The 12,528-nt window shown below is 46.6% G+C and overlaps 1 pseudogene across 1 annotated transcript in view; it reads left to right on the top strand.

The window, feature by feature from the left end:
* The window catches only part of LOC311102976 (mirror-image polydactyly gene 1 protein-like), a 32,331-nt pseudogene extending 21,281 nt beyond the window's left edge, over nucleotides 1-11,050 (top strand). Inside the window, exons 6-7 of the transcript in view lie at nucleotides 5,776-6,030; nucleotides 10,984-11,050. The product of the transcript in view is annotated as a mirror-image polydactyly gene 1 protein-like (transcript). The remainder of the gene's footprint in view (nucleotides 1-5,775; nucleotides 6,031-10,983) is intronic.
* The last annotated feature ends 1,478 nt before the right edge of the window (nucleotides 11,051-12,528 follow it).

The following is a 12,528-nucleotide window of genomic DNA, read 5'->3' as shown; positions in this document are numbered from 1 at the left end:
CAACATAGGAGTTGGCAATTCAGCACAAACAGATCTGGGACCATGCTAGATCCAAAATACTGTAGGTGGATATTCTCCCAAGTAATTGTGGCTTGGCTTGGGATACCTATGTGATAAAAGGTGAGGTGACCTGGCTGCTTCTCAGAGGTGCCATGGTAGGAAAGTGACCAATGGTCATCCTGTCCTGTATGTAGCTTGGTGTACCAGTCTGTCTGGTAACAGGTGAGCTCTGTGACCTGGCTGTAATTTGGTGTACCTGTCTGTCTGGTAACAGGTGAGCTCTGTGACCTGGCTGTAATTTGGTGTACCTGTCTGTCTGGTAACAGGTGAGCTCTGTGACCTGGCTGTAATTTGGTGTACCTGTCTGTCTGGTAACAGGTGAGCTCTGTGACCTGGCTGTAATTTGGTGTACCTGTCTGTCTGGTAACAGGTGAGCTTTGTGACCTAGCTGTCTCAGTGCTGGCCTCCTGGTTTATTTGTTTAAAGCCCAGAGAGATAAGTCTCTATTAAAGGGTATTTTACATACCCTGCCCCTGATAACAATCCTCCTTCACACTAACCATTAATCATACATGCGTCCCAAATGGCACCCTATTCCCTTTATAGTGCACTACTTTTGACCAGGGCCCAAGGGGCTACCATTTGGGACACACCCCATCTCTAGAATTAGAGAGCAGGTTCCGTTGGGCTGTAGCATCTGTGCTGCTGGGTTATCTGATTAGGGGTGTTAATGATTAACTGTTCTGCATTGCCGACTGAGGCCGTTCTCTTCTCTGTTCTTGAGGTCACTGGCAGAAACTACAGCAGTAAGCCACCATGTTCATAAACTCAGAATTCACAGTCATAAACATTCTATAGATAGGCACACAGATGCACAAGAGCAGATGGGAAGATAAGAATGAGGGAGCGGAGCGTCTTGTTGTAAATACTGTACTTTATGATTATCAAGTCATGGGAGCTTACTTGGCCTGTTTCTCACTCCAGTTAGGTGTTTGGATGAAACGTGATCAGATCAGTACAACACAAGCAGACACTGGTCCTCATGAATGGAATGTGGTCAGCTCCAACAATACATGCATGACCTTGTGCCTTTGTTGTTGTTGTTGTTGTTCCAGGGAGTACTTCCCATGGAAGTTGTCAGCACTATCAAAATACAGCTTAAAAATCACCTCTCATCTGGTTTCTGTTGAACCACACCCTCTCGATAGGTAGCTCTCTCTCCCTCCCTGCTTCCTTCCTTCGCTCTCGCTCTCCCAGGAAATGAATTCGAACAGTTTGCGGACAGTGTTATTCTCTCCTCTTGATTGGTTTCCATGAATGTGTGTTGTAAAGGGAGGGTGTAGTGTAGCTCTGGGGGTTGAGGTGTGTGTGGGGGGGTCGAGGTGAGGTAGGCAGGGTCAGATAAGATAATCTATAGTGAAGCAACGCTCCCCTCCTCTGCCCTCCCCTCTGTTCTCTCTCCTCTGCCCTCCCCTCCTCTGCCTTCCCCTCTGTTCTCTCTCCTCTGCCCTCCCCTCCTCTCCTGTGCTCTGCCCTTGTTTGTCACAGTCATCGGACCTTTGGACCCAGTATGTTTGCATTTAATTAAACAAAGCACACAAACTTCACATCACTCCCGTACCTGTCAATAGCACATCTGAATTGATTACCCTCAGCTCTGAAACAGAAGAGGAAGCATAAAACAGGAACTTCACCTTCCCCCCTCTGAAACTCATTAGGGGGACGACAGGCCAGAATGACTCATATGATTTTAAAGCTACAATATGTACACTCCTAGCTGGGATGGAGGCAGAGGCCTCAGGTCATTAATCTATACTGAACAAAAATATAAACGCAACATGCCATATTTTCAACGATTTTACTGAGTTACAGTTCATATTAGGAAATCAGTCAATTGAAATAAATAAATTAGGCCCTAATCTATGGATTTCACATGACTGGGCAGGGGCGCAGCAATGGGTGGGCCTGGGAGGGCATAGGCCCACCCACTGGGGAGCCAGGCTCAGCAAATCAGAATTAATTTTTCCCTACAAAAGGGCTTTATTACAGACAGAAATACTCCTCAGTTTTATCAGCTGTCCGGGTGGCTGGTCTCAGACGATCCAGCAGCTGAAGAAGCCGGATGTGGAGGTCCTGGGCTGTCGTGGTTACACGTGGTCTACGGTTGTGAGGCCGGTTGGACGTACTGCCAAATTCTCAAAAACGACATTGGAGGCAGTTTATGGTAGAGAAATGAACATTCAATTCTCTGGCAACGGCTCTGGTGGACATTCATGCAGTCAGCATGCCAATTGCAGGCTCCCTGAAAACTTGGACATGTCCCCAGCACAAGGTGCACCTGTGTAATGAACATGTTGTTTAATCAGCTTCTTGATATGCCACAACTGTCAGGTGGATGGATTATCTTGGCAAGATTTGAGAGAAATAAGCTTTTTGTGCATATGGAAAATGCCTGGGATCTTTTATTTCATCTGAAACATGGGACCAACACTTTACATGTTGCGTTTATATTTTTGTTCAGTATAGATTAGGTTGTCAGTAGTCAGTGGACAACTGACTATAATGTTGCTCATAGAGCTGATGGAGGACAGAAGGTTAATGTTATCTAATCATACCTTATTACCTAGTTAGTTACCAGCCCCCTGTTGTTTAGCTTTGAATTTATGTTTAGCACTGCTGAGGTAGTGTTTTTTTAAATCAAACAAAATATAGAAGATTTACAATATCAATATTTCCGTTATACTCACCGGACAGTTTATTAGGTACACATCTAGTACCGGGTCGGACCCCCCTTTTCCTCCAGAACAGCCTGAATTCTTCGGGGCATTCTACATGGAAACGTTCCACAGGGATGTTGGTCCATGCTGACGCGATGGCATCATGCAGTTGCTGCAGATTGGACGCCGGTACATTCATGCTGCGACCCGCCCATTCCATCTAATCCCAAGATGCTCTATTGGGTTGAGGTCTGGGGACTGCGCAGGCTCCCTGTCATGTTCCAGCCAATGTTTTTCCACTCCTCAATTGTCCAGTGTTGGTTATCGTGTGCCCAATGGAGCCGCTTCTTCTTGTTTTTAGCTGATAGGAGTGGAACCCGGTGTGGTCGTCTGCTGCAATAGCCCATCTGTGACAAGGATCGACGAGATGCTGTTCTACACACAACTGTTGCACTCCGCCGTTATTTGCGGCTCGCCTGTTAGCTTGCACGATTCTTGCCATTCTCCTTCGACCTCTCTCATCCACGAGCTGTTTTCGCCCACAGGACTGCCGCTGACTGGATGTTTTTTGTTTGTCGCACCATTCTCGGTAAACCCTAGACACTGTCATACGTGAAAAGCAAGGACGGCAGCCGTTTCTGAGATACTGGATCGACGGTCAAACCACGCTCAAAGTCGCTTAGGTCACTCGTTTTGCCCATTCTAACGTTCAATCGAACAATAACTGAATGCCTCGATGCCTGTCTGCCTGCTTTATATAACAAGCCACAGCCAGGTGACTCACTGTCTGTAGGAGCAAAACATTTTTGTGAATGGGGTTGGTGTATCTAATATACTGGCCGGTGAGTGTAGAATGCCCTGGGGTTATTGCATGCATACTTATATTGCAAGCCAAAGGTTGTGTCATCCAATGGCCTCCACCCGATTGTTCAGTGATCTTGGTTATTGTTACTGCTATTTGATCTCTGTGGGTCAATAACAGTGACATGAAACCAGGGTTGCAAAATTCCATGAACTTTCAATAAATCCCTGGTTTTCCAGAAATCCTGGTTGGAGGATTCCGGATTTCCTGCTTATACCCTCCTGATTCCTGGGATTCCTCCAACTGGGATTTTAGGAAATATATGGAAAGTTGCCGGAATTTTGCAACCATACATGCAACTTTTGCTGGGGCTAAATGAAGGTGTGTGGAGAGAGGGAAAGAAAAAACCTCATTACCCAATCTCATTTTTAATCATAGTGTTAGATGTCTTTTTCAAATATATTTTTTTCAATTGGGTTGAATATCTTCTTTTGTCCAACAATATGCATTGGAATTGGTTTGGGTTAGTAACTGAAAACTGGGGAAAGGCAAGGGTATTGTTCCATAGTTCCTATGCTGTAATAGAGTCACGAATAGAACAGTAAAGCTGTAATAGGTTGTGTCCCAGTGCACTATATAGGGAATAGGGTGACATTTGGGACGCATACAAACAGATGTAGGATCTTAATTTGATCAACTTGTTGTTGCAGGAAATGCAAACTTGTAGTGTATTCGTTTAAAAAATCCTACAAAAATGTCCATTATTTATAATCCACACAATAATTCACATTTCCTGTTGCTGCAGGATTATTTTTCTGCTGTGAGAAACTAGTCAAATTAAGATCCTACATCTGTAGTCAGAGTTGGCGTCAATGTTTTGGTTTCCTCTCCTTCCCTATAGATAATGGGTTTAGTTAGCCCTATACTCAAGCGAAGAATACCCTACCCTACCAAGCTCTATTGATAATATAACCACACCACTGTTTACCGCAATCTCTCTCTTTTTGAGAGCAGCTCTCTCTTTCTCTCTCTCTCTCTCGCATCTCATTGGAAAACACCTGTCTGCTTTCACCTTGAGCTCCTCTCTGTCAGTTTGATGTTGTCAGTAATTCAGTCAGTCCCGACAGTAATGTATGGTAATATATTCCACTGACATTCTGCCGCATTATTGCCTCCAGATATTGTCTGTTGTAGTGACATAGCATTTGAAAATTAAACTTGTCTCTTTGCCACGGGGTGTTGATACAGAATAATGTTCCCTACTGTCAGGTAAACTGCAGGCATGCTTTCATTGGTTAAGGTCAAGTTTCTGTCGGTTTGTGTTAGAAATGTGGCCAGCGGCACTCTGACTGCAAAGTCAAAACTAGAGAGTAGAGGAGACTTGTTGGTTAGAAGCTTGTTCAGTGCATCATCCGTGTACTGCACCTTCCATCTACAAGATCCACTATAGTATCCTTGCAGTGCTTCCCATCCTTCTTTTTCCTACAACTTGTTGTATCTGAGGTTGTTTTCTGTAATTGAGCGATGCCTCTTTGCCGTTCTGTCAACCACCGTTGACAGTACTGATGGCCAGTATGTTCAAATATTTTCCTCCTGCGGAATTCAAAACCAAAGGACCATATCAATGTGTCAATCAAATATAATGAAAACAGCTGTTTTAAAGTGACTTGTTAACAGTCAAAATCAAATAAAATTGTATTTGTCACATACACGTGTTTAGCAGATGTTATTGCGGGTGTTTGCGAAATGCTTGTGCTTCTAGCTCCGACAGTGCAGTAATATCTAACAAGTAATATCTAACAATTTCACAACATATACCCAATACACACAAATCTAAGTAAGGAATGGAATTAAGAATATATACAGATATGGACGAGCAATGACAGAGTGGCATGTACTAAGATACAGTAGAATAGTATAGAATACAGTATATACATATGAGATGAGTAATGCAAGATATGTAAACATTATTAAAGTGACTAGTGTTCCATTTCTTAAAGTGGCCAGTGATTTCAAGAGGCAGCAGCAGCCTCTAATGTGCTAGTGATGGCTGTTGATCACTGTTGTTGTTAGCTGACACATCCTGTAACTCCCCCAGGTACCGGTATGTTGCTGTGGATGTGTTGACATACATGTACCTTTTTCGCACCCTGTAAATGTTTTGTATCTCTGTGATGATGGTGTATTGTGATCAAATGCTAAATTCAATTAAGTATAATCTAATTTAATCTCATCTCATCGTATCTCTCCCTACAGCCTGCACCAAGCCCAGTGTGAGGCAGGGACCACCAGTCAGAGAGGGCAGGGGGGCTCATCTCTCAGCTCTCCCTCCCAGACCTTCCAGACCATGCCCCTCCAGGCCAGGGAAGGCCCTTCTGGTCTGGCCAGTCCCCCCCAGCAGCAGCCCCTCCTGGCTCAGCTCCAGAGACTGGCTGCGGAGCACCAGAGTACCCAGGCTCAGCTACAACACTCTTGGGAGGCAGAGAGGGAGGGCAACAAGAAAGTATAGAAGTGAGTAGCTAACTACAGTACAAGTCTGGTCGCAGTGCTAGCTGTGCCACTAGAGATCCTGGTTCGAATCCAGACTCTGTCATGGCCGGCCGCAACCGGGAGACCCATGGGGCAGCGCACAATTAGCCAGCGTCGTCCAGGGTAGGGGAGGGCATGGCCGGCAGGGATGTAGCTCAGTTGGTAGAGCATGGCGTATGCACTCACTTAACTGTAAGTCGCTCTGGATAAGAGCGTCTGCTAAATGACTAAAATGTAAAAATGCAATGACTAGCCCCCCCCACCCCCCATGACTCCTGCTGCACCCCAGCCCCACCCTCTTGGCCTGTGCTGGTGGTCTCCATGCTGATAGACGGTTGGTTACTGGTTGTCTGTGAGGCCTTCTCTCCCCAGTCCCAGCCTGGTCTCCATGCTGATAGACGGTTGGTTACTGGTTGTCTGTGAGGCCTTCTCTCCCCAGTCCCAGCCTGGTCTCCATGCTGATAGACGGTTGGTTACTGGTTGTCTGTGAGGCCTTCTCTCCCCAGTCCCAGCCTGGTCTCTGCTGCTCCTGCACCCGCCCATCCTCCCACAGTCACACTGGGCCTACCCGCTCCCCGCTAAACAAACAACAGTCGCCCGCTCATCTATTTGCCTGGCGAATTAACAGGGCCCCCCGCCCCAGATTGGGGGGGGAGAAAAGAGGAGATTCTAGTTCGTAGTGTGTTTAAACCATCCTCACTGGAGGGCCTCCATTTTACTTGGGAGATCACACAGCTTGTTCTCCAAATCAAATCAAATGTTATTTGTCACATGCTTCGTAGACAACAGGTGTAGACTAACAGTGAAATGCTTACTTACGGGCCCTTCCCAACAATGCAGAGTTAAAGATATAAAAATATAAAATGGAGATCGTTTTTACTGTTGGAACAAAGGGTGTGTCACTAACGCACAGCCCCCTTCCCCCATGAGGGTGACATTTTCAGTCCGCTCAACAGCTCTTGGAATCGTTTGGAATAGTGCAGCTTGCAAGTGCTTCCCGTGCATTGCATATATGCACTGAAGTCCGTAGTACTGTTGCTGCTGTTTTGCACTTTTATCAAGTGGCTCCTGGCTCATAGTGGAGGCCAACAAGGCAGAGTTGACAGTTTCAGAGCCAGGTCAGTCATCATGGTCTGGGACATCCTTCAGTCTGATCCTTTCCCAGAAAGAGGCCTGTCGGGTTAGATGTGTCAGGGTGGAGGGGCGGGGTTAGATGTGTCAAGGTGAAGGGGCGGGGTTAGATGTGTCAAGGTGTGGGGGGGGGGGGGGGGGGTTAGATGTGTCAAGGTGTGGGGCGGGGTTAGATGTGTCAGGGTGAAGGGGCGGGGTTAGATGTGTCAAGGTGTGGGGGGGTGGGGGGGGGGGGTTAGATGTGTCAAGGTGTGGGGCGGGGGCGGGGTTAGATGTGTCAGGGTGAAGGGGCGGGGTTAGATGTGTCAAGGTGTGGGGGGGGGGGGGGGCGGGGTTAGATGTGTCAAGGTGTGGGGGGCGGGGTTAGATGTATCAAGGTGTGAGGGGGAGGGGTTAGATGTGTCAAGGTGTGGAGGGGCGGGGTTAGATGTGTCAAGGTGTGGAGGGGCGGGGTTAGCTGTGTCAAGGTGTAGAGGGGCGGGGTTAGCTGTGTCAAGGTGTAGAGGGGCGGGGTTAGCTGTGTCAAGGTGTAGAGGGACTGCAGCCCAGGGCCAGGAGCAGAAATAGCAGCAGTAGTAGGATCTGAAGACAGTCACACCCCACCGTTAGCTGACCTCCAGATGGATGGATGGCCCTGGTCCTGATGGGGCGCGTCCCAAATTACACCCTATTCCCTATTGTGAACTAAGGCTCTAGTCAAAAATAGTGCACTGTATAGGGAATAGGATGGCATTTGGGACCAGCCCTGGTTGTGGTGGTATGGGAGGTAGTGGGAAGCAGCTCTGATGCGGGCCCCGTCGCACGGCAGTGAGAAGAATGCAGGGGGAGCCAAGTTACCCCCCTCATCACCCCCCAGAGCACACGGCTTGCCAGAGGAAACAGAGAGGTGGCCCAGAATCTGGCACCTGAGTGCTGGGGGCTACCGGGGCAGATGGGGCCTGACGGGGCTGATGGGCCTGACGGGGATGATGGGGCTGATGGGACTTGACGGTGCTGATGGGCCCTGACGGGGATGATGGGCCTGACGGGCTGATGGGACCTGACGGTGCTGATGGGACCTGACGGGGCTGATGGGCCTGACGGGGCTGATGGGACCTGATGTAGCCTGACGGGGCCTGATGGGCTGATGGGGCCTGATGGGACCTGGCAGTGCTGATAGATCCCACATAGAAAATACTACATAACAAAGAATATACACACCCTGACTCAACATATACGAGTCCCCTGAGTCAGGGCGTGACAGTGTGTTGGTCTGTGTCATGGCCTGTATATTCAGTGTGTTTGTGTGTTGACCTTTCCTAAACTAAAGCGATCCTCTTGGTCTTATTTTCTCACCCCAGTGCTCTGCTAACACGTTGATATCTCTTCCACAACAAGCTGATGTTACACACAGTCCAAGCTGCGGTGCCAGACCAGCTTCTCTCTCTGTGTGTGTGTGTGTGTGTGTGTGTGTGTGTGTGTGTGTGTGTGTGTGTGTGTGTGTGTGTGTGTGTGTGTGTGTGTGTGTGTGTGTGTGTGTGTGTGTGTGTGTGTGTGTGTGTGTGTGTGTGTGTGTGTGTGTGTGTGTGTGTGTGTGTGTGTGTGTGTGCGTGCGTGCGTGCGTCCGTCCGTCCGTCCGTCCGTCCGTCCGTCCAGTCACAGGCTGATAAATACAGCTAGGTTCGTGGTGATGATGAATCACCATGTTGAGGGGAACAGGTGGAGAATAACTTCCAGACATACAGTACCTGGCTCAGACCACTCCCAGATGCTGCCTGATTACCAGTCAGTCAGTAGAAACCCTGGGCAGGCAGAGCAGACAGATAGACACAGCTTAGACAGCTTCGCTCCCAGGCAGGCAGTGTGATTCTCTGGCTGTATCCCAAATTGCACACTAGTCCCACTCCCTTTATAGTGCACTACTTTTTACCAGGGCCCGCAGGGCTCTGGTTTAGGTAGTGCACTAGGGAATAGGGTGCAATTTGAGACGCAGCCTCTGTCTGGTTGTCTTCAGATCATTACAACTGGACTGCTTAAGGAAAATAATCAATGCAGCATGTTTCAAACGGGAGAAGACTGCACTCCTTCGAAAATATCCAAGATTTGTCTTCTGTGTAAAAGTGTTTGTTATTTGTGGGCTGTGTGTGTGTAGTGTAACACAGTATCAGGAATTCAAGAATACTTTATCAGCATCCACTACCCACGTATGAGTCAAAGTTACATTTAAAAGATAACTTTGATATAATGGCCAGCATATGATTAGCTATTTGTTCAATAACAACAAGACTAAAGATGTATCTTGTGATTATGTGATACAGTTTATCTGAAATGTTTTCTGGGAGAACTGTTGCACAACTACAGGAACGTGTTGCCTGCCTACATGAAGCCTTTCCACTTGTCACATTGTATTATTTCCATATCAGCAATATCACAGTGAGGACAGGGGATAAGATGTTTGTGGAAAGAGCTTAAATCCTCCCTCTATAACAAAAAGCCTGCTATATTTCAGGGTTCACTCGCGGCTTTCTATTCTAATTTCATTCACAGTGGGATAATTTCCCTGTCTCCCAAAGTTTTGAATTTTATGGAAGAAGAATGTTTGCACTTGGAAGAAAACTTCCATTGCTTCATCAATTATTATTACATTTGTACTTACATTTCTGTTCACTAGTCAGCTTGTGCTTGTGTCCTTCATGATCAAGGGGCAATTTTTGCTACACGTTATCTAGTTAATTTCTTCCTATTTAGCGCCATGCTCTTAACCTATCAATGGTGCTCCTGAATCCCCAATTTCATTAGGCTTTATCTGATTCCCTTTAGTGATATTATTACCATGGAATTATATTATAATTGAACAAGATAAAAATCTCTCCTGTGAAATGTTTTCCTATTTGAAAAGACACAGAAAGCCAATTTCCCGACATCTTAACGTTTGACCTTAACATAATTTCCAGTTGGATGCTTTTGAACTAAATAGCTAGGAATATTATTATTGACTCTATTTCAGTAACAGACCCATATTAGTCTGTTTAGGTTAAAATTAGATATGTGACGACTGTGCATGTTTTGGCCAGCCTCTCATGTCTCCTTTCTATGGAGCCAAAAAAGCAATGTGATGTTTCCTCCCACACCCAGCTTCTCGCTCCAAAAGCATTCCTTTCCTCTCTCTCTCATGCATCAATTCACTGTGATTTTCAACCTGTCAGGGAATCATTTGCTTTTATTTTCACCCATAAGGACACCATGATTGTCCTGCCCCTCGGCCAGGGAAAAATACTAGATCCTGTCGACTTAAAGACTTAAAGAGAGAGACGGGGAGAGGAGAAGAGAGAGGGAGGGAGAGAGACGGGGAGAGGAGAAGAGAGGGGGAGGGAGAGGGGGAGAAAATAATCAGTGTATTTTAAGGATTTGTACATTGGGTTTGGTTTGGGTGGTGTCTGACTAGCTACCCACTTAAAGAAGCGTCTACATCCTGCCCCAGTCTGCCTTGTAACAAGGAAGCGTCTACATCCTGCCCCAGTCTGCCCTGTAACAAGTGTGTCCTTGTGTTAGTTAGTGTGCTGTGCACCACCGCACCAGGAGAGATGCATTCATTCCTTACATCCCGTCTCCCTCTCTTCCTCAACCTCTCCCCCTCTTCCTCCGTCTGTCTCCCCCTCATCCTCACCCTCTCTCTCGACCCCTCTTCCTCTCCCTTCCCCTTTCCTTACCCTACCCTGTTTCCCCCTCTACTCCTTCCCACCTCCCTGTCTTTGGGGTTTCTCTTTGGGTCATTATAAAGCGCTCTATAAAACATGTGTTATTATTCCCTTTGTCACTGTGCAGGTTGGACCAGCTGGTGGAGGTGCTGAGGAACAAGGTGGGGAAAGGCAGCGTCCGGACAATCATCTGACGGAGACAGACGCCGGGGGTCAGCAGCAGTCTGTCCACTCTGTTCCTTGTTGCATCCCAAATGGCACCCTGTTCCCTATATAGTGCACTACTTTTGACCAGAGCCCTATATCCCTATAGGTCCTGGTCAAAAGTAGTACACTGTAAAGGGAATAGGATGCCAGTTGCGATGCAGCCCGTCTCTGCTCTGTCCGAACTGGAGCAACCTGACCAACCGGCTAGTGGAACGGCCACATCTGGTCACCAGGCTTCCTCCCTGCCTGCCCAGGCCCAGGCTGCTGCTGTTTAACGCTGTGTAAACACAACCAAGCCTTAACTGGGCAAACAGTTGTTAGAAGTGCTGCACTCCAAAGCCTCATTCCAGTCTAGGCTCAAACTGAATAGTAAATGTTGACCCACTTGGCTTGTTGGTTTGTTGCTGCCCACTTCTCTCTTTCCCTCTTTCTTTTTTAAATTGTACATTTTACTTTACTGACCATCTTGTTTAGATTTTTTTGTCATCAACCCATTTCGGTATTGATGTTTGTGTTGTTGCCTATCGACAGTGAGCTCCAAAATTATTGGGACAAATGTGTTGTTTTGGCGCTGTACTCCAGCACTTTGGATTGAAATGATACAATGACTACACACCTCTACATTAATTAATGTGGATGCTACCATGATTACGGATTGGCCTGAATGAATTGTGAATAATGATGAGTGCGAAAGTTAGACGCACAAATATCATAACCCCCCCCAAAAAAATAAAATATGCTTGGGGGTATGATATTTGTGCGTCTAACTTTCTCACTCATCATTCAGGACTATCCGTAATCATGATAGCATCCACATTAATGTCGAAGTGTTTATTATATTCTTATTTACAATAAAAGTGACTCCAAAATGACACAATACATTATTTACCATTCATTTCTTTTTTTCCTTTGTATTTTACCCCCTTTTTCTCCCCAATTTCGATCTTGTCTCATCGCTGCAACTCCCCAACGGGCTCGGGAGGCAAAGGTTGAGTCATGCGTCCTCTGAAACATGACCCGCCAAACCGCGCTTCTTAACACCCACCCGCTTAACCCGGAAGCCAGTCGCACTAGCCAGCCGCACCAATGTGTAAGAGGAAACACTGTCAACCGACGACCGAGGTCAGCCTGCAGGTGCCCGGCCCGTCACAAGGAGTCGCTAGAGCGCGATGAGCCAAGTAAAGCCATCCCCTGTAAGATCCAAATTACAAATTACTTTTTGATTTGTTTTCTCTTACTGACTAAATGTTTTTTTTTAGAAGTATTCAAAGTAGGTAAAAGTATAGAGAGGGGTATTATTTGGTAACTCCAATAGTCCATGTATATCCATTTCATGGAACTTGAACTTCTAGCTTTATAGAATTTAATTTTAAGCAAAGCTTTAAATGTCCTAATTTTAATACATTGGTATTTAGTCCCTTGGCACTATTATTTTGGCTATTGTCATAATATCCTAATTGGCCAG

Source organism: Coregonus lavaretus (assembly GCF_964263955.1).
Source record: "Coregonus lavaretus genome assembly, chromosome: 27".
NCBI classification, from domain to species: Eukaryota; Metazoa; Chordata; class Actinopteri; order Salmoniformes; family Salmonidae; genus Coregonus; species Coregonus lavaretus.
This window is presented reverse-complemented; position numbering and strand designations above follow the sequence as displayed.